General features: G+C 42.1%; 2 long non-coding RNA genes across 2 annotated transcripts in view; one reads left to right on the top strand and one right to left on the bottom strand.

Moving 5' to 3' along the window:
* Positions 1-1,206: 1,206 nt before the first annotated feature.
* The window catches only part of LOC142073011 (uncharacterized), a 34,479-nt gene continuing 12,012 nt past the window's right edge, over positions 1,207-23,673 (bottom strand). Inside the window, exons 3-4 of the long non-coding RNA XR_012669667.1 lie at positions 3,405-3,509; positions 1,207-2,189 (exon numbers count right to left, since the gene is read on the bottom strand). This is a non-coding gene — a long non-coding RNA (uncharacterized LOC142073011). The remainder of the gene's footprint in view (positions 2,190-3,404; positions 3,510-23,673) is intronic.
* Positions 14,904-22,273, top strand: LOC125641068 (uncharacterized). The gene is made up of 2 exons (XR_007357982.2): positions 14,904-15,083; positions 21,978-22,273. It is a non-coding gene; the product is annotated as an uncharacterized LOC125641068 (long non-coding RNA).

Genomic DNA, 23,673 nt, shown 5'->3' on the forward strand with positions numbered 1-23,673 from the left:
AGGGTTTGTAGAACCTGGTCTAATCAGAGGCCAGATCAAACAGTGAAGATGATATATAAAAATCAAATTATCTACCCTGGTAGCTGAAAGGACAAAACAGTTTAATAGAGCACACTTGTTATTTGCCCCCTAGCAGTTTAACCTGGTTTGACTGATTGTTATCCAGTAATACACCAAGCAAACGTAACACAGTATCTTAAATACTGTAGTTATTTTTTCCCAGAATAGTGTAAATATGTACTTTAATAATTCAGTTAATCTCCAGTTCTTTCTGGTTCCTAGCAGCCCATTTGTCTGTTAATGACTTTTCCATCTAGCACACAAAGGTTTACTGTTAACTCCCTGTGTTTAATAAGGGCAGATCTTCTGAGACTAAGGTAGAAGGCCTCACAATCCATGCATAGCTATCATTTAGAAAGCGTTCCTGGTTAGGGACATCATTGTAGCTGATCTCCACCATTATTATTAATTTGCATTGTAGTAATGCTTAAAGTCCCTCATCAATGATTGGGGCTCCATTGTGTCCGGCTCTAGAAAAACCCATAGAAGAGGAACAGAGGGGGCTGGAAATTCAACTAGAGACTTACCTTGCAAAATTTCCAGGGAATCACATTCTCAAAAGGGAAGGGGTTGTGAAGTGTATGGAGGAGACAAGGACATCCTAGGATCCTTGGCAATAGATAGCCCCCAACATGTAGATGCAGACAAATGCCCCTTTACCTTCTGAAGGATCCTTGTGCCATTAGCCAATTTCAATACAGCAATAATGGGAACACTTCACAGCTTGGACTTCTTCTGGTGTTATCCATGGAGTAAGCCTGAGACAACAACAGGAAGAGTGGCTGGTCCTCTGTCCCATCTCTTTTGTGCCCCAGGCTTTACCCACAAAATCCAGCAGAGTATCAGTCCTCCAGAGAAGGTTCTACAGGCTTTGGGGAGGGAAAGAATGATTCAGGAGAACTGGGGCTCCTCCTTTGCATACCATGCACCCACTGGTTAGCAGAAATTGAATGGCACACTCTAACCCCAGAGATGGATGGGATATATTGAAATATATAGGCAAGTTACCGGTGAGTTTTTTCTATTATTCCCAACTACTTATGCTGAATAATCAAAGAAAAACACTCACACAGAGGATGAAACATTTATTTAAATATTTAATAAGTGAAGAGATTGGGAGAACCCCAACTTTCAAAATAAAAACATATCCAAAATAACCATAACACTCTGGCAAGCTATGTCACACCATGCCTTTTTGCTATAGATGCTACAATCTGTATCTTCCTATATCAGAGCATAGTTTATGTACTTTTTAATCTGTACGGTATGTTGTCTAAAATCATATCAAATGTAATCAAAGTTTATTTATGCATACATATAAATAATTAGATAAGGCAACCGCAACACTAACTCCTCTAAACATATATCAGAATTAAACTTCCAGTAGATCACTCATTCCAGAAGACTGTTGTTTCAAACTTGCATAAGACGTCATTCTCAGTGCCTTGTTTTAGGCATTTAAAATGTGTTCTAACACACATTTTTACAGGTGGATAGTCCCATGACTGACAAACTTTAGGAACCAGAGATATTAAGTATAAACACATTTTTAAAGATCAAAAACAACAAGAGTCAAATAAAAGAGAGAAGGGAATCCTCACCATTTTTAAAAAAAATCTGATTCCCCTTTTAGTCTAAACAGAAAGCTTTCAAACATTTCACAAACAATTTAAAATCCACTACAGTTTTGGGACAGGTGCTTCCCCATTTCTCTGCCCATCCCAACTCATACTGTCCATTAATGCAAGTAGAAAAGACTACATGGATACAACTGAGTCTAGGAACGAGTATACTTGGCCCAGATGTGTAATATTATTACAAAAGCAATAAAAAGAATACTTATGATCAGTACTGTAAAGGGACCGATTTTGATCCCATGGGAAGCATCAGTGTAGAAACTCCATACTCCTTTAGTGCTTGATGAAGAAGTGGAGAGGCTTGCACTGCAGTTATTTTTCCTTTGTTTGACACTCCATCCTGCACCCTTCGGCCAAACAGCTTTACCAGAAGATGTGCCAACAATGGCACCACTTGGAAGGACAGGCATGACAGAGCATGTAGGAGACAAAGCCCTCACAGCAGCCGTCAGCACAGAGATTCACTAACCAAGCAACCAGTTTCTTCAGTGCCTGTTATTGAAGGACACTATCAAGAAGTGGCAACACCAAGTCTGCTAGTGATTTATATTCAGCTAGTTATATTCAGCTAGTCATTTATATTCAGCTATGAGAGCTATTTCTGATATTGTGTGCATCAGAAAATGCCTTGTTCTTTTATAAGCTCTGCAGCTGATTCCTGTACGCTAATGAGTGGGATATCTTAAGAATCGTCACTGATACTTTAAAAAGCACATGGAGGCGAAAAACAATGGAACTCGGTTACACTAGCATAGATCCTGTATAAGGCAATAGGGGTTGCAACCATGTCATCCTGAGCAGAATTTACACCAAAATGTATTAACATTATTAATGAAGAAGTGACAAAATACAGGGCCCTGGCTTGCACCATTTGCAGTCCCATTGACTTGGATGGAGTTATGTAGAGTGTCAATCAGGACGAAATTTGGTCCATATTAGAACCAGAGGTACACATGGCATTTTATATTCAGAGCACCAAATTAGGAAGTGTTTGGCATTGATGTAAGTTAAACATCTATTGTAAATTGGCTAGAAAGTAGCCCCGAAGCATTCAGTGGGTATGTCAAAAGAGAAATTTCCTGAGGTGGTGGAAGGGAGATATAGACGGTAGAATAGTAACAAAAGGTATTAAGAATATGGGAGAGAGTGGTGTGGAAGCTGGAGGGAGAGACCGATGTCCTAGGCTTCATCCCATATCATCCTGCTAGATGGTTTTCATGTTACATCTCCCTTCTAGCCTCTCAGGGAAGTTGCATCAGTGTGTGTGGCAGGAGAACAAAGTTACTCTATTTTAACAGTTACACTGATGTGTAATTTAAACCACCGTTTACAGCAATCCTGTCCTTGGGGAACTGACTTCCATGAGTTTCATCCACTTACTCTTAATCCAAGTTGGGCACAAAATCTGATTAAGATCAGTTTAATGGGGTTGTGGGTACGAATGGCTTTCTTTGGAGGAGGCAGAATTCTCATCAATGGAAGCTACACATTCAGTGAGGGAACCGTATTCCCCTACGCTTTTTGGTAATGTTTAGATGAAAGACATAAGGTATGCAGCTTTTGTAATACTTTCTTCCTGGAATAATATACTTGTACACTACAGGTTATATTAAGAAACACTGAATAGCATTTCCTGTTCAGAATCATGGGTGAAATACAAGGGTTTAGGTCAAAAATTAAAATCAGCAGTGATTGCGTGTGACATACCAAAGTGTTAAGATAAACCGATCACATCTGGGTAATAGAAGATACCAAAGCACTTTTAGCGCTTGAAGTTGCAGTATCCATAATGACAGGTACAATCACTACAGTCTGTGAAACAGAAAGACAAAAATTCCTTAGTTTAAACTGTTAACTTTACTGTCTTGGTTTTCTTTATTCCATAATCTCCTTTGCTTTCCATCACTTCCATTATAACCATTTGGGTAGGCAATAAATCCAAAACGATCCAATGGATTTTAGATATTTTATGTAGTTTGGATGAAATTCAACCTCCATGCACATAGCCAGAACCAAGTATGGTGTAGATTTCCGATACGGTGTGATTGACAGTAGTGCAAAACCACAAGAAGGTGAGAAATCCACAGGGAACAGGGAATGAAATGCCAGTCGTAGCTTACATGCAGAATGCAGGGCACAGCATATGGAGCTGAACACCAAAGGCTGCCCCTTCATTCTCCCTAAGGGCTTGTCTAAATTAAGATAAAAGGTATTCTTTAAAAACAAACATTTTAGCTAACACCTTTTTCCTACTCCAGACATACCCCATGTTGGGACCACTGGATCCATGTAAGCGTAGATCCAGGATTTCCTTCCCTAGCTCACCCCCATTAACTCCTTCCATTCTGGCCTATTCAAAACCAATGCAGAGCCCTCCTTCACAGCACACAGCTTTGCAGAGACCCCCATCAGCAGTTCCACAAACCTTGTGTGCAGAGAACCTATAGGGTTAGGGTTATCAATTTTGGTTGGCTGTATTCCTGGAGGTTTCATCACATGATGTGATCTTTAATTAAAGATCAATCTTTAATTCCTGGAGACTCCAGGACAATCCTGGATGCTGGGCAACCCTACTATGTATACTAGAGAGAGCTCCTCCTCAGTTGGATGAATTCTCAAAGTTCACTATCAGACACTACTTGTGACGTAATTGTTTTTATGACTAACAACATCCTGGTTCTCAGTCAGGGGGCAATGGTGGTCATATTTTTCTCATCTCCTGTTGTTTTCTAAAGCCGTATTATTTCCCTGTCTCAGACCCACCTTTGAAAACTTAAAACAACACAGTTGCTTGACATGCTCAAATTTCAGATGATTTTCTTGTAGCTCAGACTTATGTGGTTATTCTCTTTAAACTTATTTAGTTTTCTCCATTTGTGTATTTGATTGGCAGAATACTGATCAACCAGTCAGGTTACTTGCACTCTTGTCTGCCTGATAAATATTCAGTGAGAATCACTGAGCTGCATCAAGAAAAGGAGTACTTGTGGCACCTTAGAGACTAACCAATTTATTTGAGCATGAGCTTTCGTGAGCTACAGCTCACTTCATCAGATGCATACCGTGGAAACTGCAGCAGACTTTATATACACACAGAGAATATGAAACAATACCTCCTCCCACCCCACTGTCCTGCTGGCAGTGGTGTTCTTCTTAGTAAATCTTTAAAAAGCTGGGGCTGCTAGAGGTACAAATTATTTCTGCCTTCCAGCTGTTATGAGCAATGCAGCTTTATTTAGCATTTCTTAACAACGCCTCCAACATCCTGTAAACTGGTCATGTATTACTCTAGAATGAATGTATAAATAATGGGAAATTAATTGCATACCTAAAATCTGTTAATAAAGGTGGTTAGTCATAATTAGCTGGACTGGAGCACTCTATTTATAATATATTTGCACCTGTTCTATTCTACTACAGTTTGTATTTTTTCAAGATAGACATGCAAGAAAAACACTTTATTGGTTTGATAAAATGCTCTGGAAGCATCATTAAATGGTATTCTGCCCCTATATCTAACATTGGTAGATTTGAAGATTTGTGGGGTTCATTGCATATCCAGTGGGTAGTACAGAGAATCACTTTAGGATCCTGTACCAGAAGAGGATCCAATTTTAGGGGTAATTCTACCCCTTTCCCACCTCACACATAAAGACAGAGCTGTACACATACAAATCCAAAATTTCAAAATTAGGGCCAAAGTCGAAAAGCCCAAGGGTGAAATTCTGGCTCCACTGAAATCAATGACAAAATTGGATTTCACCCCAGATATTTTTTAAAAAGTGTTCTTGTGCGCTTTGCTGCCATTTTGTCCACAATGTTTTTTGATGACAGTTCACCATGAACCACTTGGCAGGGGAGTGGCTCACCTTTTCAATGCTGGTTCCCATCTGAAACTACCTAGTTTCAAATAAAGTTCTTCATAAGCATTCACTGCTGCTCACTTCTATTACAGTAAAGCCTCTTGTACACTTACCACTATCAACTTCCCCCCTTCTCCACATGCATAAATATTGTTCCATTAAAAGGTATGTAAACACAATGAAACTACATGATGTAATGTTAACAGGAAATAGATCAGATGGTCTAGGTTAGCTCACTGGAGTATTTTTAACCAACTTTTCCTAAAGAATTTCCAATTTTTAAATAAATCCTGGAAGTCTCCCCACCTCCAATTTTACATGTTTTTAGCTGATATTACATGATTGCAGCTGTTGTTAAATTTAGGTTTAAGAAAAATAAAACCCAAAACTCACATGGTTTCTCTTTCAGATGACAATATACCCTGCAGCTACAAGAGGATAAATTAATAGGTACATTTCTCATTTCTTTTATCCTATTTTCTTCCATTCCAAAACTTAGTTGGCAAAAGGTCTGATGGGCAGGGGTGGTGAGTTGTATGGGCCCGTGGTGCCCAGGCTCCAGAAAATTCAGGCCCCAGAGGCCTGGTTCCACCAATATTTGGGGCTGGGTCTCTGGCCCCACCTGCCACCCCCAGGCATCCCTGCCTGCCCTGGACAGTGGAAGGCCGCCCCCTGCAGCTTGCACTGCACTCCCTCACCAGCAGCTGCCAGCTACAAGGAAGCGGTGCTGGGGCAGGCTGAGGCAGTTGCTGTGCCTGCAGAGGGAGGAGGGGAGGAGGCGCATGGCAGTCCCCTCCCCGGCAAGCAACTCCAAGGCTCTAAGGTGAGGGCTTATCCTGGCTGGACTTCCTGAGCAGCAGCCGGGGGGGCTTGGGTGAGTGTCATGCCGGGGGGTCCCCTCTCCCCTCCCCTGGAGCTCGCTGCTGCCAGCGGGGGGAGGGCTGGAGATGGGGGGATTCCACTCTGGCCCCCTGCCCCAGCTCCAGGGCAGCCTGCCTGCTGCACCCAAATTCCTCATCCCTGGCCCAGCCCCACACCCTGCACCCCCTCCCACACCCCAACCCTCTGTCCCAGCCCAGAGCCCACACCCAGCACCCCAAACCTCCTCCTGCACCCCAACCCCCGTCCCACCCCAGAGCTATCACCCAGCACCCAAACTCCCTCCCAGAGCCTGCACCCCTCCTGCACCCAAACTCTGTCCGAGAGCTGCACCCCAAACCCCCTCCTGCACCCAAACTCCCTCCCAGAGCCCGCATCCCCTCCTGCACCCCAGCCCCCTGTCCCAGCCCAGAGCCCACACCCAGCACCCAAACTTCCTCCCAGAGCCTGCACCCCAAACCCCCTCCCGCACCCAAATTCCCTCCCAGAGCTTAGGCAGGTGGTGGGGGAAGACTTGGACCCATTCTGGGCACCACCAAAAATTATACAAACCTGCTGCCTCTGCTGATGGGATAATGGTGGTGTTGTAAACAAACCTCCCAGACTCTGGTCACTGGTAAAAAGTCAGCATTTGACAACACTTACCATACACTGAGACACAATGCTCCCTCCACTGCCAGCCAAATTAAAATTAGGAAATACTTGTTGTAACCATGGCCCCAATCCTGCCATGGGAATTGCACAGGTGGACCCCTAAAGTCAACAAAGCTCCATGTGGGTTCAGGGGCCCATCCACATAATTCTCTGTCAGGAATCAGCGCTCATGGGATAGGTTTAGGCAAATATTAAATTTTTAAGAAACCACTGAAAATACCACATTTAGGAAGCAGAGAAGTTAGAATAGTAGCTCATGAAAATGAGACAAGCTTGTTAAGGTGCTTAACAAGCCTGCAGTTCACCAGACTATAAATACTATAAAAATATTGCCCACACTTATTTTTACCTTAATATCTTCCTAATAAAATAACGCCATCTATAGTAAATATCAACAATCTGTTTTTGTTTGTAGGTTATATGGAATTTTCTTTTTGTTTGGTTCTTGGGCCATTAGGTCCAGTTTTATTTTAATTACTGCCTTAATTGTACAGCATCTCACATAACTTCACTGGATATTTTATAAACAAATCAAGTAAGGACCCAACCATGGTAGCATTGATGGTCAATTTGCCATTCACCTTGGAGAGAGGAAAGATGGTCTTATGATTAAGGTTGTGGACTGGGACTCTGGCAACTTGGGTTCAATTTCTGCTTTGCCATAGACATCCTGTGTTACCTAGGGCAAGTCACTTAGTCTCTTTATACCTCATCCCAAAGGAACTGTGAAGAGAAATATACTAATCAATGTGAGGTGCTGAGATACTGTGGTGATGTGGGTTATATAAGGATCTTAGATAATGACTAATAATTCCTAGCTCAGTGAGCAAAGGCTAAGGTACTAATGCATCAGACCTTGAACATCAGGCTCAGTCTGGGTGGGTCTGAAGTTCAATGGATTATACATTTCGAGGAGACAAGCAAAAGGAAGGCTGGGGACTGGACTTCTGTAGGGATGGACATCTGGAGGCTACATGTGCTCTGGGAACTTCTCCCTCAGGTCTGCCGTCACCAGCAGTTAATTCACACATTCGCAACTATGAAAGACATTTTCTCTCCTTGGAGATAATTAACAGTTTAGCAATAATCTTAGCCTCCCCCCAGTCCGTCTCCCTCACTGTTATCAAAACTATCCCAAAGAAAGGACAAGAAATAAATTAAACTTCCCACCACTGATTGTGAGACACTGAGTCAGCACACTATTTCTTACTGCTTGATAAGCAAACAGCAACAGTTTTTCTGCCACTCCCTGACACCACAGCAGCCAGCAGGAACCTACCATTTCCAACCACCCAGGAACCTTCTGATCCCAGCATTCCAGGCCTGCTTCTTTGAACCTAAATCATTCTATCACTCAGCACCATCTCCTGGTGTCTCAAGTAACAGTAACAGACCCGATTAACCTCTTCAGTGCTGACAAATAAGATTACAGAAAAATGACTGTTTGGTGGAAAGACACACTCAGGCGAGCAACAAGGCTCATCCGTGCTAATGTTCCTGGAGGTGCAAATCCTCCAGAGGGAACAAGATGGAGGACCAATGCTTCATCCCCCATCTGCACTTGGCTTTGGAGATGCCTCCCCCCATGCCACCAATTAGACCAACCCCAGTTCAACTCTAGCTGGAAGTTTCAGGCCCTAACAGTTGCTACTGAGGATCAGACATTACTATTCCCACAGCATGGAGAGAGCTTGGAAGGATTTTTTCTGATGGATTGTTAAAAGCAGGATTTGAGGATAGTTGTTTTATTAGAAGGATTTGAGGGATAGTTGTTTTATTAGAAATGACATTGGGGAAATCTTGCCATTTGGTTTGAGAAAGGCTACTCCAGCCAAAAATAAAGTGAGAAATGCTTTACAGTGCATAGTACTTTGTCCAGACTAGTATTCTTCTGGAGTTGAGTTGCTTCTGTAGTTTGTAGGGCAGGAGATGGACGATGTGGGATGTTGCAGGGATGGGGGGTTTTGGTCTGGGTAATGAGGAGGAACACAGATGGATTTGGGGCTGGCCGGTCAATAGAGGAGATTCAGGGAAGACCATAAGACACTTGAACACATTTAATAACCTTAAATCTAAGACACACATCAAACTTTGGATAATTTAAGGCCAATCATACACATTCCATTTGGACCACAAGCACAGTGAAACCAACCCTGCTGGTTACCTGTCTCAACCTCCTCAACTCAGGTGTCATTCACTGGGATAACCTATTGGATTGCAAGGTTGTATGTGTGACAAATGTGCTGATTACCTCCAGAGGCCATCAGTCAACACAAGGGGCAGTTGGGAGGATGATTGGCCAAGAGTGAGGGAGCAAGACAGAATGTCTTTGGGACTCAGAAATCAGGTAGTGTTTGGGTTGTGAAGGCTGCCATGTGAGATGCTAGAACAGCTACACTAGACCTGACTTTAGCTGGACATCTAGCTAAGGCACGGTCTACACTAGAAAATTAGGTTAGTTTAACGACATTGGTCAGGGGTGTGAAAAATCCACTCCCTGAGTGGCATAGTTAAGATGACCTAAGTCCCTGTACAGACAGCTGAAGAACTGTTCCATTGACCTAGCTACCACCTCTCAGGAAGGTGGATTACCTACACCAACAGGAGAACCCCTCCTGTCGGAATAGGTAGTATAGACAAGTTCTGAGAGAAGGTGGAGCAGCATGCTGGTAAGAGCCATGTAGCAACCTGGCAGAACAATTCACAGAACTGAATCCTGGCAGGCACGCAGGATCTGCAGGGACACCCAATGACCTCTACTGGAGGAATGGGCTAAAAGGGGGAAACCCTGCCCATCTTCGGATACTCCCTGGTGCCCAAACTAGAAACAATTATTTTTAAAAATTGCAACCATTTAAATTGGTAAGCCTACAGTACTTGTGATTTTTTTTCTCCAACCCTAATAAAACATCTCTTAATTTGAGCCATTTGTAGGAATGCTTATTTGGACCCACCAGGTGCTAGAACATATGGAGGCCTAGCAACTGATGTGCCTTTAATTCTTCCCTCCAAGTACTGCAGAAAAAAAGGGCTGATATACCATGGCGAGGGCCTTACCAAATTTATGGCCATGAAAAATGTGTCATGGACCGTGAAATCTGGTCTTCCCCATGAAGTCGTGTCTTTTGGATGCTTTTACCCGACACTATACAGATTTCATGGGGGAGACCAGCATTTCTCAAATTGGGGGTCCTGACCCAAAAGGGGTTTCAAATCTATTGTAGGGGGGTCACAATATTGCTACCCTTAGTTCTGCGCTACCTTCAGAGCTGGGCGGTGGGAGAGCAGTGGCAGCTAGCCAGGTGCCCAGCTCTGAAGTAAGGGTCGTATGGTATGGTATTGCCACCGTCACCTTTACTTCTGCACTGCTGGTGGCAGTGATGCTGCCTTCAGAGTTGGGTTCCTGGCCAGCAGCCGCCACTCTCCAACCACCTAGCTCTGAAGGCAGCACAGAAGTAAGGATGGCAATATCGTGACCCCCCTACAATTGCCTTGTGGCACACACACCCTGCAGCCCCCTTTTGGGTCAGGACCCCCAGTTTCAGAAACACTAACTTACAGGTTTTACGTGTTTATATTTTGCCATTTTTAAATACATATTCATGCTTTGTTCCACACTGAAATTTAAGATTTAAATATCTGAAACCATGAAATTCAAGGTTTTAAAAATGCTATGATCATGACATTTGCAAAAATGGACCATGAATTTGGTAGGGCGCTAAACAGCACTCCAATGATCCTCTCAATTGAAGACAGTTATGTGGGCATCTCCCCAAAACCTAATGCATGTGTCAGTAGATTTGACCAGGTCATGTTCTCCACTATCCGCTAAGTCAGTGGTTCTCAAACTAGGGCCACCGCTTTTTTTGTTCAGCAAAAGCCCCTGGAGGGCCGGGCCGGTTTGTTTACCGCGTCCGAAGGTTCGGCAGATCGTGGCTCTCACTGGCCACAGTTTGCTGCTCCAGGCCAATGGGGGCTGCGGGAAGTGGCACGGGCCGAGGGATGTGCTGGCTGCCCTTCCTCCAGCCCCCATTGGCCTGGAGCGGTGAACCGCGGCCAGTTGGAGCAGCGATTGGCCAAACCTGCAGATGCGGCACATAAACAAACCAGCCTGGCCCGCCAGGGGCTTTCCCTGAACAAGCGGCGGCCCTAGTTTGAGAATCACTGCACTAAGTGACCTCTAACAAGAAACATCAAAATAGACAAACAAGTCTTAAAATCATTAATCCAAAACTGATAGGTATAACTACTACTAGGAACCAGATTAACGATTCCCACTTCACCTCAATAGGATCAATGTGGTAAGAGAGGGACTACTTCCACATAGATTGTGGTTGTAGAGGTGGAGAAATTGGTATATTTCCAGGATAACATTTATCTTGTTGGAATACAGTTCTTTACAAGACTGTGGGCTCTTGCACTCTAACTTGGAGGTCCTTACTCAGACACACAACTATAGGTGGCTGCAAAACTGACACTGCCAGATTTGGGGGGCTGAAAAGATAGTGCTTCAATGAGCTGGAGATAAGGAGGACCTTAGAAATATCACTCCTGAGAACAGGCACGGTTCTTAGAGTCTCCAAATCTTCTCATGTAGAGCTAGCGAATACAAGAGGAAGGACTCAATGAGTTAGAGCACAGAGCTAGTATGCATTTGTGACAGAGTGCTGGGAACAAACAACTGAGCAAGCTCTCTGACTGTGCCTGATTAACTAACAAGCTATTAATCCCATTAACAGAGGGTTGAGAAAAGCACAGGAAGGACATGCTGAAGGGGAAGAGGCAAACAGACTAGGAAAGCCAGAACCAAGAAGAATCTCTAGGTGGAAAGATCTCTTCCCGTTCCTTGTAGAGGGTGAGGAGAAACTAATGCTGTAAATGGTTTGGTGTATGGATCAGTGTAGTGGTGGGAAGACCAATGTAAATAAACTACACAGTGATGTTTAACAACTGAAGGTTTCCAAATAGTTTGTGTAGACAGAGAAAAGACAGGGATGGGACCTTGCCCTGTCAGAGGGTCAATTTAACAATACTTGGCCAGCTGGTGATGAGCTCAACCGGGTCAGACCCTTATGGGTCCATTTGGTCTTAGGACATGACAACATTTCCCTTCTGCTGCACTCTATGTAGTATTGTAAGATCTAGAGATATAACTCTCAAATTGGACCAGAGTCAATATATTTTCCTCCTCAAAGTACCTATAATCTCCAGGCAGTGTTTCAAAGAAAGATTCTGGAAGCCTTGGAGGATGATAGCAGGACTCAGCCTTGCACTATTCCTACAGCTAAGACCATTGTGCTCACCTCAGAGGTTCCTGATGAAGGCTCAGACAATATGATCTCCACCAAAGTTTTGATAGACATTGAGTGAGGGCTGTGGGACTTTTCTGCTTGCAATAAGACACTCATGAGTGGGAGGTGGCCTGCCTAGTATGTGACCTGAGTTTGGGACCAGACATGATTTCTTGCTACCCCAGACTAGAAGAGACCGGGAAAGAGGTGGAAACATGTTCACATTCTGTGAGGTGAGTGACTTCTACTTTAACTGATGCAGAGTCACTTTGACAGGCTTTCATGCGTAGCCCAGCACGTACACCAGAAGCTTAAAAAACAAACAAACAAAAAGAAACCAAGGGACCCTGGAAGACCTCAAAAATCATATGCATCACATTTTCTGCCACACATTTATACAGCTCCATCTTGAAAGAGCTGCTGTGTTAAACCTAAATACTGATCTATATCCATATATAGTTCTAGGGGATGAGAGAAGGGGAATAAAGCTACTTTAAAGCTACTTTTCCCACATCAGACCAAATTTGAAGGCTTTTTAAACAATGCATTTCTCCTTGATCTCGTCACATTTCGTATAATTTCTTAGTTGGGTGTAGCTCAGCTTGAACAGCTATATGCAGTAAAATTCACATTCAGTTTTCTCTCTTAGCATGCCTGTATTTGATACGAAGAAAGGTGATATGGCTAATAAATTACAACCTCTGCAGTTGCAATGCGTACGTGCAGCTGGCAGAACATGCAGTGCCAATCAAGTTGCTCGTGATCTTCTAGCCATTTGATAAATATTCATGAGGAAGCACTGTGATGAGTCACTAGTGTTCCCTTTTAGTAAATCTTTAAAAAGCTGGTGCTGCCAGAGGCGGAACTTATTTTTGCCTTCCAGCTACTGTGAACAATGCAGCTTTATTTAGCATTCCTTTAGAGACTCAGAAATCCTGGAGATGGGTCACGAATTATTATATATTACTATGTATATAAGTGAATAGTTAGTTTTATACCTTTTTAAAAAGTCAAAAGTCAAACTCTTATTTTTTCTTTCAACTGAGGCAGTTGTAAGCAAAATAATTTTAAAATAATCCTACTAGTATTTGTTACGCTTAGATACTGACTTGAAAGTACTCTATAAATATCTTTAATTAGCATTCTGACTCTCCACGGAATGTTCGTAGATTTTAAATCAAGTGTGTTACAATGTACAAGTAGTGTGTAAGAATGAATTGAACTCCCAAGCAAGCTAATTCATGACAGCCAATTTAGCATCCCATATGTGAAGGAAGTTATGTGCTTCTAGAGTTGAACCCAAAAGGCCATGATTTCAATACACACATCTTGAATCCAATTTTCAAAATTAGACAAACCCCGTGCATACAGATTTTTAAAATTACCCTCACATGGACACTGTCATTTTAGGTATGATGTGATTTGGTTATGTTGCACCTGGTCCTACTGGCCAATCTGAAAGCCAGTTGCTTAGTTTTCATTGCAAATTGGAAAATAAAAAAGTCCCTCAGCTGGCCATTCTAGATCTACCACCTCCACCAAAATTCTGGCCCTTGAGCTCTTGATGCTGCTAGAGTCCTTCCCCATATTTATAAATATCATTGCTAATGATGAGCACTTCAGTGGGCACTATGGGTGCCCAGCACCTCGCGGGGGAGGGAGGGGAGGGAGAGGGGAAATCAAACCACTTATTTAGATACTTTCATGTATATTTAGCTGCCTAATTTCATGCACATAGGTTTGAAAATTTTGGCCTGAAGGACTTGCCCCTGGTCACACAGTGAGCTACTATCCATGCAGTGGCTAGAACCCTATATTCCTGAGTTTCTGCCCTTTATTCTATCCTTGAAAAGGGGAACAATCATAATCTACTTTAGCTGCTGAGGGTGAGTAAACAATTCACAATGGATAATTTGTTTAGTGAATTTAGCTCTCACACACTTGTGCCCTGTCTGCAGACTGCAAGTTTTAAAATTCGTTCCTTTTCAGACATTCAATATTACCAAATTTCAGCATGCCGGTGGCTCACAGATCATCTATTCACTGTTATGCTCTGATATTAGAGCTGTATGATTGTCACATAAGTCACATGGTGGGGAGCTCCCACTCCACAGATCAACAAAGTGTAGGGTGATCAGACAGCAAGTGTGAAAAATCAGGACGGGGGTTGGGGGATAATAGGAACCTATGTATGGGGCGATGTCAGCAAACCAATAAAGTGCCTGAAACCACTATGGCTTGTTGCTAAAAGCAGCCAAGTCAGCAAGCCATAAAGTGGCCATGTAGCAAACTCAGCTTGACCAAGGCAGGAGGGGAGGAGGTTTTGAGTGCCACAGAAAGGGCAGCTTGACCCAGCATCCTTCCTGATAAGAATTGTGTTGAAATTGCTGATACATGCATTTTAGAGGAGCAGGATATGCCCCAGGAATGTCTATTGGGCCCTCAAGGCTGCAAACTCTGGAAAAACCCACACCTGGCTAATCAATAATCAGAAGGAGCCTCTTGCTTGCCCATTGGAACTGCTTGCTTAACAAGTTTTCTTTAAGGGACATGTCATTCTGTGACTAATATATAAATAAGGGGGAAAAGTTTGAGGTAGTGGGACTCTTCGGGACTGGACTCTCCCTCTGGATGCATCTTGTGTTTCCCACCAGCAGACAGGCTGCCGCTGTGCTACTCGAGAGCCACACTCAGCTTCGGTAATTATCGAGGGTTGGGGGTGTTTTACTAACCTGTAGTAACACATGTGTAAGTGCTTGAGACTAAGTAAAGTTTAGCTTTAAGTGAAAGCACTCTTGTGTTGTCCTGTTTGTGCCAGCCGTCTATCGGTCGGACGGCCGTGTCTCCCCAATTTATTTCCTGACACCACCTCGCACAGAGTAAAAGTTACTAAGAGCTTTGGGTTGAAAGAACCCCAGGTAACACCTATATAAGAAAAAGACCCAAAAATTGGGACTGTCCCTATAAAATCGGGACATCTAGTCACCATAACAATGTGAAAGAGCCCTCTGCTTCCAGAACCTTAGGTGGCTGGTAAAGTGACAAGAAATCCAACCCCTGCTTCATGCTGCAGCTATCCACCGATTGGAGGATGGACGTGCCATTCCAGAATGAGACTGTGCAGACTGTAGGAGGGCACAAACTGCTGCTGCAGAGACACAGCCACATGAGACCCAGAGCTCAGGACTGGGAGCACCCCATCTGTGTGGCCCCTGGGAAACTGCAACCCGCTGCATGTGAGAATCATCCAGACCCCAAAAGGAAGGAGGCTACCCTGATCCACCATGACTAAGGAACTAATGGTGGAACACGGACTGTTCATTTGCTGATAAAGATGTTGGAGTGAGGGTGGGGTGAATCCCTATCGTCCAAAGACTGTAGCTTGTTTTTCCACCCAAAGGCAAGAGGTGAGAGCTTGGAACTAACTACTAAAAAAGGGAGCTTCCGCCATAAATGGCATATTTTGTGGTCCTGATTGTAGAAGTTAGATAAACTACTGCCAACCAAAGTCACATTTAATTTTGTAATGAAACACTTTATAAAGTTTCCATTCTACAAACATTTACACCAACAAAATTTTGCTCTCATTCTGTTCACAAATAATGGGCGGAAAGTTAGCTTGTGCAGCTCAAAAACTTGTCTCTCTCACCAACAGAAGTTGGTCCAATAAAAAAAAATTATATATATACCTCCCCCATCTTGTCTTTCTGACATGACACAGTAATACAGGGAGCAAATATCTGAGTAAAAGATGCCAGTTTACACAGTAACTTTTCAGAGCAGAACTATATTTCATAGTATTCCAAGAATACTACCAAGCAGACACACTATACCTTGTCCTTCAGATGGGCCTGCAGTAACCTGAAAAGAACAGAACAAGAAAAACCAACAACTGTTCACCTGTGTTGGCACACACTGAACAAACTCAGCCTTCTCACACTTGGCGAATTAGTGACACACTAGATGCCAAGATAGTCTTGGAATAAGTTAAAATGTGAACATACCCTGTGTAATAATCTGAGGAGGAAAATCCCCTAGGTCAGAGGTGCTCAGCTGACTGCTAGAAAAACAGGTATTCTGGTAAATCAACTGTTAGGCATATTTAATCATAGCTTGAACATTAGTATCTTCATAAATGATCTGGAGGGTGGTGTGGATTGCACCCTCAGCAAGTTTGCAGATGACACTAAACTGGGAGGAGAGGTAGATAAGCTGGAGGGTAGGGATAGGATACAGAGGGACCTAGACAAATTGGAGGACTGGGACAAAAGAAATCTGATGAGGTTCAACAAGGACAAGTGCAGAGTCCTGCACTTAGGACGGAAGAATCCAATGCACCGCTACAGACTAGGGACCGAATAGCTAAGCAGCAGTTCTGCAGAAAAGGACCTAGGGGTTACAGTGGACGAGAAGCTGGATATGAATCAACAGTGTGCCCTTGTTGCCAAGAAGGCCAATGGCATTTTGGGATGTATAAGTAGGGGCATTGCCAGCAGATCGAGGGACGTGATCGTTCCCCTCTATTCGGCATTGGTGAGGCCTCATCTGGAGTACTGTGTCCAGTTTTGGGCCCCACACTACAAGAAGGATGTGGAAAAATTGGAAGGAGTCCAGCGGAGGGCAACAAAAATGATTAGGGGACTGGAACACATGACTTATGAGGAGAGGCTGAGGGAACTGGAGATGTTTAGTCTACGGAAGAGAAGAATGAGGGGGGATTTGATAGCTGCTTTCAACTACCTGAAAGGGGATTCCAAAGAAGATGGCTCTAGACTGTTCTCAGTGGTAGCAGATAACAGAACAAGGAGTAATGGTCTCAAGTTGCAGTGGGGGAGATTTAGGTTGGATATTAGGGAAAAAAATTTCACTAGGAGGGTGGTGAAGCACTGGAATGCGTAACCTAGGGAGGTGGTGGAATCTCCTTCCGTAGAAGTTTTTAAGGTCAGGCTTGACAAAGCCCTGGCTGGGATGATTTAATTGGGGATCGGTCCTGCTTTGAGCAGGGGGTTGGACTAGATGACCTCCTGAGGTCCCTTCCAACCCTGATATTCTATGATTCTATGCGAGCCCCATCACTGAGAGGATGAAACAGCAGCAATGCTCAAACTAGGAAAGAATCAAACAGACCAAGCAAAAGATTTGACACAAATTCTACAATACAAGCAAAAGTATTAGCAGTCACTTAACAGTTATTAGGCAGCATTTGTGATCAGCCCAGGAGCCAGACAGCTACTAATCCTTATATGTTACTCAGAATAATATAGGCCCTGGTTCAACAAAGTATTTATGCACAGGACTAATGACACATGTGAGTATTCTCAATAAGCTCAATGGGACTACTCACATGCTTGAAGTTAGGCATGTGCTTAAGTTCTCGCTGAATCAGGACCTCTGTCATCAGTCCTCGGATGTCAAGAAGCTGCCCTATATAGTCTTCATTCTATATATGGTGGACCTGGGCAAAAAAAAAAAAAAAAATCATTGCAGAATGGATCAAGCCACTCTGGTGATCTCACAAGGCACCATAACCAAGAAAATCTCCATAAATGAGAGAAACCTAGGAATGGCTTTTCATCACACCATTTTCAATTATTTCTTTGTATTTTAAAAAGTCTTCTACTGGAAGGTGAACAGCAAACTTACTCATGAGTTACATGAGTGATCAAAACCAGGGACATGTAGTAGATGTACAGGTAAATGTTATAATCACTTAATGGTTTCTATTGGCACAGCATTTTATATGCAGTTTGGTGCAGATGTAAGTGGTTCAAGACTTATAACTCAGAAGAAAGGTATGTTATGGGTATAATACATGAATATATTCATGTGTGTACGTACTCATTCTGGCATTGCTATCTAAGGGTAGATACACTAGCAGCCATTTTAACAATTTGATATTTTACAGGAAGTGGCTGATGGGAATGAAAAAAGTTGAGACCCCCAGGATAAGTCATTCAATTCTATGCACATATTAGCATATAAATAATGTCTTACCTGAGTGCAGCTCTTTGTGGCTTTAACTCTGGACCTATTCTGGAGGGGGGAAAATAGCCTTAAATTTGGATCTCCTCTTCAGGCCACATCTGGACTTCAAAAAAAGGATTAGACAGTGAAGTGATACTAATTCATTGACTGTTTATAGCTGGGAGATTTAAAAAAAGTTTAAATGTTTAACGGAACAAAGATTTTCACTAAAAAAGGAGTGAGAGCAGTTAGGAGTGACATATGTGGAGGTTTGCTTTTATTTTTAAGGTTTGTTTATACGAGAAAACAGGAATGTGTAAGGAAGCCAAGCTTTCTTTGATGATTGGTTTCATAAATTTATTAGCTGAATCATAGACATGGAGACAGGATTGAAAGTTCATCAGCTATTGGCACTGAGATAGAAATGTTCTATTCCTTCTCTCTGTCTGTTTAAAGTCTGTGTGCTAAATCCCAACTCCTTTTTCCTATTGCCAATGATTGCCTTTCTCGCAATGAGAATAAAACAAATCAGTAATAAAAAAAGGTAAAAATCAGAGGGCACACAACATATTGAAATAATGAAACAACCCTATGACAATTCATTTGGGAATCGATTTAAAGATATTTCTCATAATCAAAACCTTAATTATTTCCTCAACCTCCTATATGCAGTTCACCATCAAACCTGACAGAAAAAATAGACCGTAGGCCAAAGCCATCCTGGTGCAACTTCAGTGGAGTTACAGAAGGAATTAATTTAGCCCCTTGGGTTTACTGTGTATGAACTACAACACCTGAAACCATTACCCACATATCAAATGTGACATAAAGGTAACTTTTGTTTGTCAATGCAGTTCTAATCAGGATTAAAACAACAGGCTGCAATGCAAATAAAAAGGACAATGCAAATGATCCAGGGTTTGGCACCAAGGGGAAACATACACAAACAGCATTCTTTTGTAAAATTGCCCTGTGTTTATTCAATAACTCAGATTAAAAAATATATATAAAAAAAGACCCTAGTCCCTGAGCCATACTACTTCCTAATTTGGTTAGGAAGAACACAACAAAATCAATCTGCCTTCAACAGGAGCATTATCTTCATGCTCTCTTCAGAAAGCTGTTCACGTGGAACCTGCATCTTCTTCCTTTGTGCATTTGTTCCCTCCTTCTCCTCCTACTCCTTGAGGCCTACACTACACTGGAAAACACTTACCACTTCAGCTGTACCAGAAAACCGTCCTACTGTAGACACAGCTTAAACCAGCAAGTCTGCGCTTGTTTCAGTGTAACATACAAGTTCCCGGAGTGAATTAAGCTATCTTGGCAAAAGGCCTTTTTTGCCAGTATAACTGCATCTTCGCTAGGATCCTTTGCTGGTATAGAAATATTGTAAAATGTCATACCCCTAACTGACAATACTATACCACCAAAAGTTTCCAGTTTCTAGCCCCTGGCCAGTATAACAAGGACCACCTGCTACAGCTGACAGAATCCAAAATACAGCTGCCTTCCTTCAGCTCAAAAGAAGCCAGGAAGGAAGTAAAGCCAACTGCACTTTCTCCACAATAGCCAGTTGGAGGTACCTATGAACGAATCATTTCTCTAGTCACTTTGAAATTTCCTTATTGTGAAATGGTCACACACACTAACCAGGAATGGCCTTCGCACACTAGCCAGGAATGGCCTTCACAGTACACCCCATTATAGCCAAATAGGTAGTAAATAAGTGAGGTAGAGCATTTCCATTTCCCTCCCCCCTTTCTGTTTATTTTATTTGCCGTTTTAAAAACAGGACTTTGCCTTCTCCAATTTCTAGAGAAAAAATAACAAGGACAAAATGTGTCTTCTGAGATGCATAGTGTGCAATAAAATACTATAAAAGAGAGAAAGCTCTGTGTGTCTCTCTCTCCCTCTCTCAGAGGTAGGATCAGAAACAAACAAAACTTGAGATAAGCCATTTCCAGCCATGACTAACTCCATGCTGGACTTTTTCTGGATTCAGCATGTTTATTCTCATTCTTTAAATGAGGAAACGTAAAGATGATGTTTTATTCTGAAAAAATAACTTTACAAAGATCTGTAGCTTGTCATAGATTCAAAGATTTAAGGGCAGAAGGGACCTTCTAGTCCAATGTCCTGTATACAGACCATACAACTTCATCCAGGGATTCCTGGAGCTAGTCCTATTTTAACTTGATTTTAACCAAAAAAGTTTCATTGGCTCCACTCCAGCCCATAATCTCGATAAAGATTTATTTTCTTTTTTCTTTAATTCACAAACAAATCTTGTTACAGTTTTTCTACGGCTTTGACATCCAGAGATAGAAATGCTAGCATGCAAGCTGTTTTAGACCAGATTGTTCAAATTACTTTCCAGCTTTATAAGTGAACCATTACTTTTCTGCTTCACTGATTTTTGTTCTGTCTTTCCAGATACTATCTTCTGTGATGCAGGTCCAATGAATACAAAGTTTTAAATTATATATAAATTTAGATGGTCAGATTTCATCAAATGAGGTCAGAGGACAGATAACTCCCTGTGTTTTGGGGTTTTATGTGATTAACATGCATTACTGGAGTGGTTATTGGATCTTGTAGTATATGGTTCCTTCGCACATTTTCCTAAACACATACAGTACACCACACGTATAGATCAATATTGGTACATGCTTTAGATTGTAATATATTCTCTTTTGTGTAGAGAATAAATGGTCACAAATCTGACATAAGGAATCGTAACATTCAAAAACCAGTAGGAGAACACTTCAACCTCTCTGGTCACTCAGTAACAGACTTAAAGGTGGCAATTTTGCAACAGAAAAGCTTCAAAACAGACTCCAGTGAGAAACTGCTGAACTGGAATTAAATTTCAAACTAGATACCATTAAGTTGGGCTTGACTAGAGACTGGGAGTGGCTGGGTCATTGCACAAAATGAATCTATTTCCTTATGTTAAGTATCCTCACACCTTCTTGTCAACTGTCTGAAATGGGCCATCTTGATTATCACTACAAAAGTTTTCTTTTTCCTGCTGATAATACCTCATCTTAATTAATTAGCCTCTTAGAGTTGGTATGGCAACTTCCACCTTTTCATGTTCTCTGTATGTATATATATCTTCTTACTATATGTTCCATTCTATGCATCTGATGAAGTGGGCTGTAGCCCATGAAAGCTTATGCTCAAATAAATCTGTTAGTCTCTAAGGTGCCACAAGCACTCTTTAAATACTATGCCTTATTTTTTTAATCCTTTCATAAAAATGCATCTAGACTGCTTCTACTCTCCTGTTGGAATTTATGGGCCTGATCCAATATACATTTATAGTCATTAGGAGCCTTATTATTGACTTCAATGGGCAACAGACCAAGACCTAGAAGCATCTTTTCAGCAAGGAAGAAACTGATTGTCACCACTTTGTGTATGACACTTTCACCGTTTCTGCTTTGTATTCACTTCAATGCAAAAAGTAAACAAGCAAAAAACAAAAACAACAAAAAACAACCCTAACTACTTTCTGTTCCAGTTATCTTAGGTGTTATAAACTCAGTAAGTACAACATTTTCAGAATGTGTGATTTTCAAATTGATGCTGGCATTTAAACAATTCTTTGTTATTTATTTCAGATACAAATTAACTATATGAAGTAGCACCCATATGCAGGAGATGGTGGAATCTGGAAAAGAGAGCTGCAAGTGCAAGCAACAGGTGGATGTCTATTACATTTCTCCTACTAGAAGAAAGCCATGAACACTTAAATGATACCTACCATATGAAAAGATTTTCCAGTTACAAGTCCACATGACAAAATGAAGGCCTCTCCGTTGCTCATGCCATATTTGAAGCACACAGAAACCCAACCTCTTTTATAGTCCCCACACATTCATTGATTAATAATCAATAAAAAAATATTTCTGACTCATCTAAGCAGAGTACTTTCCTAATTTACATTCCAAACATCACTGGGGGACTTGCCCAACATCTTAGAGCTCTTAAATTTTTACAATCTTTTGACTTTGAAAGTTTATTTTTTGTTGCTTTTAAAATACAAAAAAATATTAATCTATTATCTTTGTGCCAAATTTACACCATTTATGATGGCATCTGTGCCATAGTCTGCACTATGTGACTTAAGATCCACCAGGAGTCATATAGGGAATATGGCATAACCCCTAGAGAGGGGGCGCATGTCACCAGCCAGTGCAACTCAAAATGTGCCAGCTGGAGAAAGGACATGTCTATGGCAGCTGGGAGCCAGCGGGGAAGATATCCTGGTTCAATGTATGCCTTGAGCTGTCATCTTTCAAATGAATACCCACCCACCCCCCAGCACAGTGAACAAGGCTAGCACAGGGAGGTGAATGTATTCCCCTCTTCCTAAAGTTACCATCCTTTAAAAAAAAAAAAGTTTCATGCTAAGGGATTTCTTAGGTAAAGAGCAGTAACTGAATTTTGAAAGTACATGTATGAAATCTCTTGCATGGCACTGGGGAAACTTGCCAGTCACACTCTAGGGATCAGCTTCACAAGCCCTGCTGCGCTTTATTGCCTTAATAAATTACTGAGCAACCAGTACATTCTGTCCCTCTAGTAACGTGTCTCCCTACTCCCCTAGTTAATTTCTTGAGCAGTTATGGAAAAAGTTGCAATCAAGCCTCTGTCAAAGAATAATGTGAAACACAAATATGGGGAGGAAAAATAAACATGATCAAAAATAAATTTTTGGAGCAACCTCGTGTCTGGCAACCAATAGCTTTGCTTTCCATGGGTCAGGCCCAGTTTTGTGAGGTCTGGCATACTGAACCTCACTCAAACTAGTGCCGGAAAAATTCATTTTGCCTCATTTCAACACTGCAAATTTCAAAGTCGGACTTTAACAATACTGGGTTTGCATTCCAATAAGAAGATACTATCTATACTGCTAACCTTGGAATCAAATGTGATGAAGTGTTCATGGGAGTAAGGGGGAAGCAGCTCTAACTGAAACCTCCAAGGTTTGGTTTCACTGAATTAACTTTTCCTATGTGGAAAACTCCACACTCAAGCACTTAAGCCTATAGCATTTCTAAATTCTGCCTGCTCTCAGTCCCAGTGATTCTCGTAACGAGACCCCGTGACAATCTAAATGGATGCCCTGTCACATTTTAATAGTCAAGGTTAGACTGCATATAGATGGTGTGTGACAGAGTACAAGGAGCGAGTAGGTGAGCCTGTACTCTGATCACTTGAGGCTAATTAGTGCCCCAAGAGAAGCTTATTGAGCGTAATGGTCTAATCAGGCTTTGGCCTAAGAACTCAATTGGCCTCATCAGCCCAGGGCTG

The sequence above is a fragment of the Caretta caretta genome, chromosome 8 (genome assembly GCF_965140235.1).
Source record: "Caretta caretta isolate rCarCar2 chromosome 8, rCarCar1.hap1, whole genome shotgun sequence".
In the NCBI taxonomy this organism is placed as follows: domain Eukaryota; kingdom Metazoa; phylum Chordata; order Testudines; family Cheloniidae; genus Caretta; species Caretta caretta.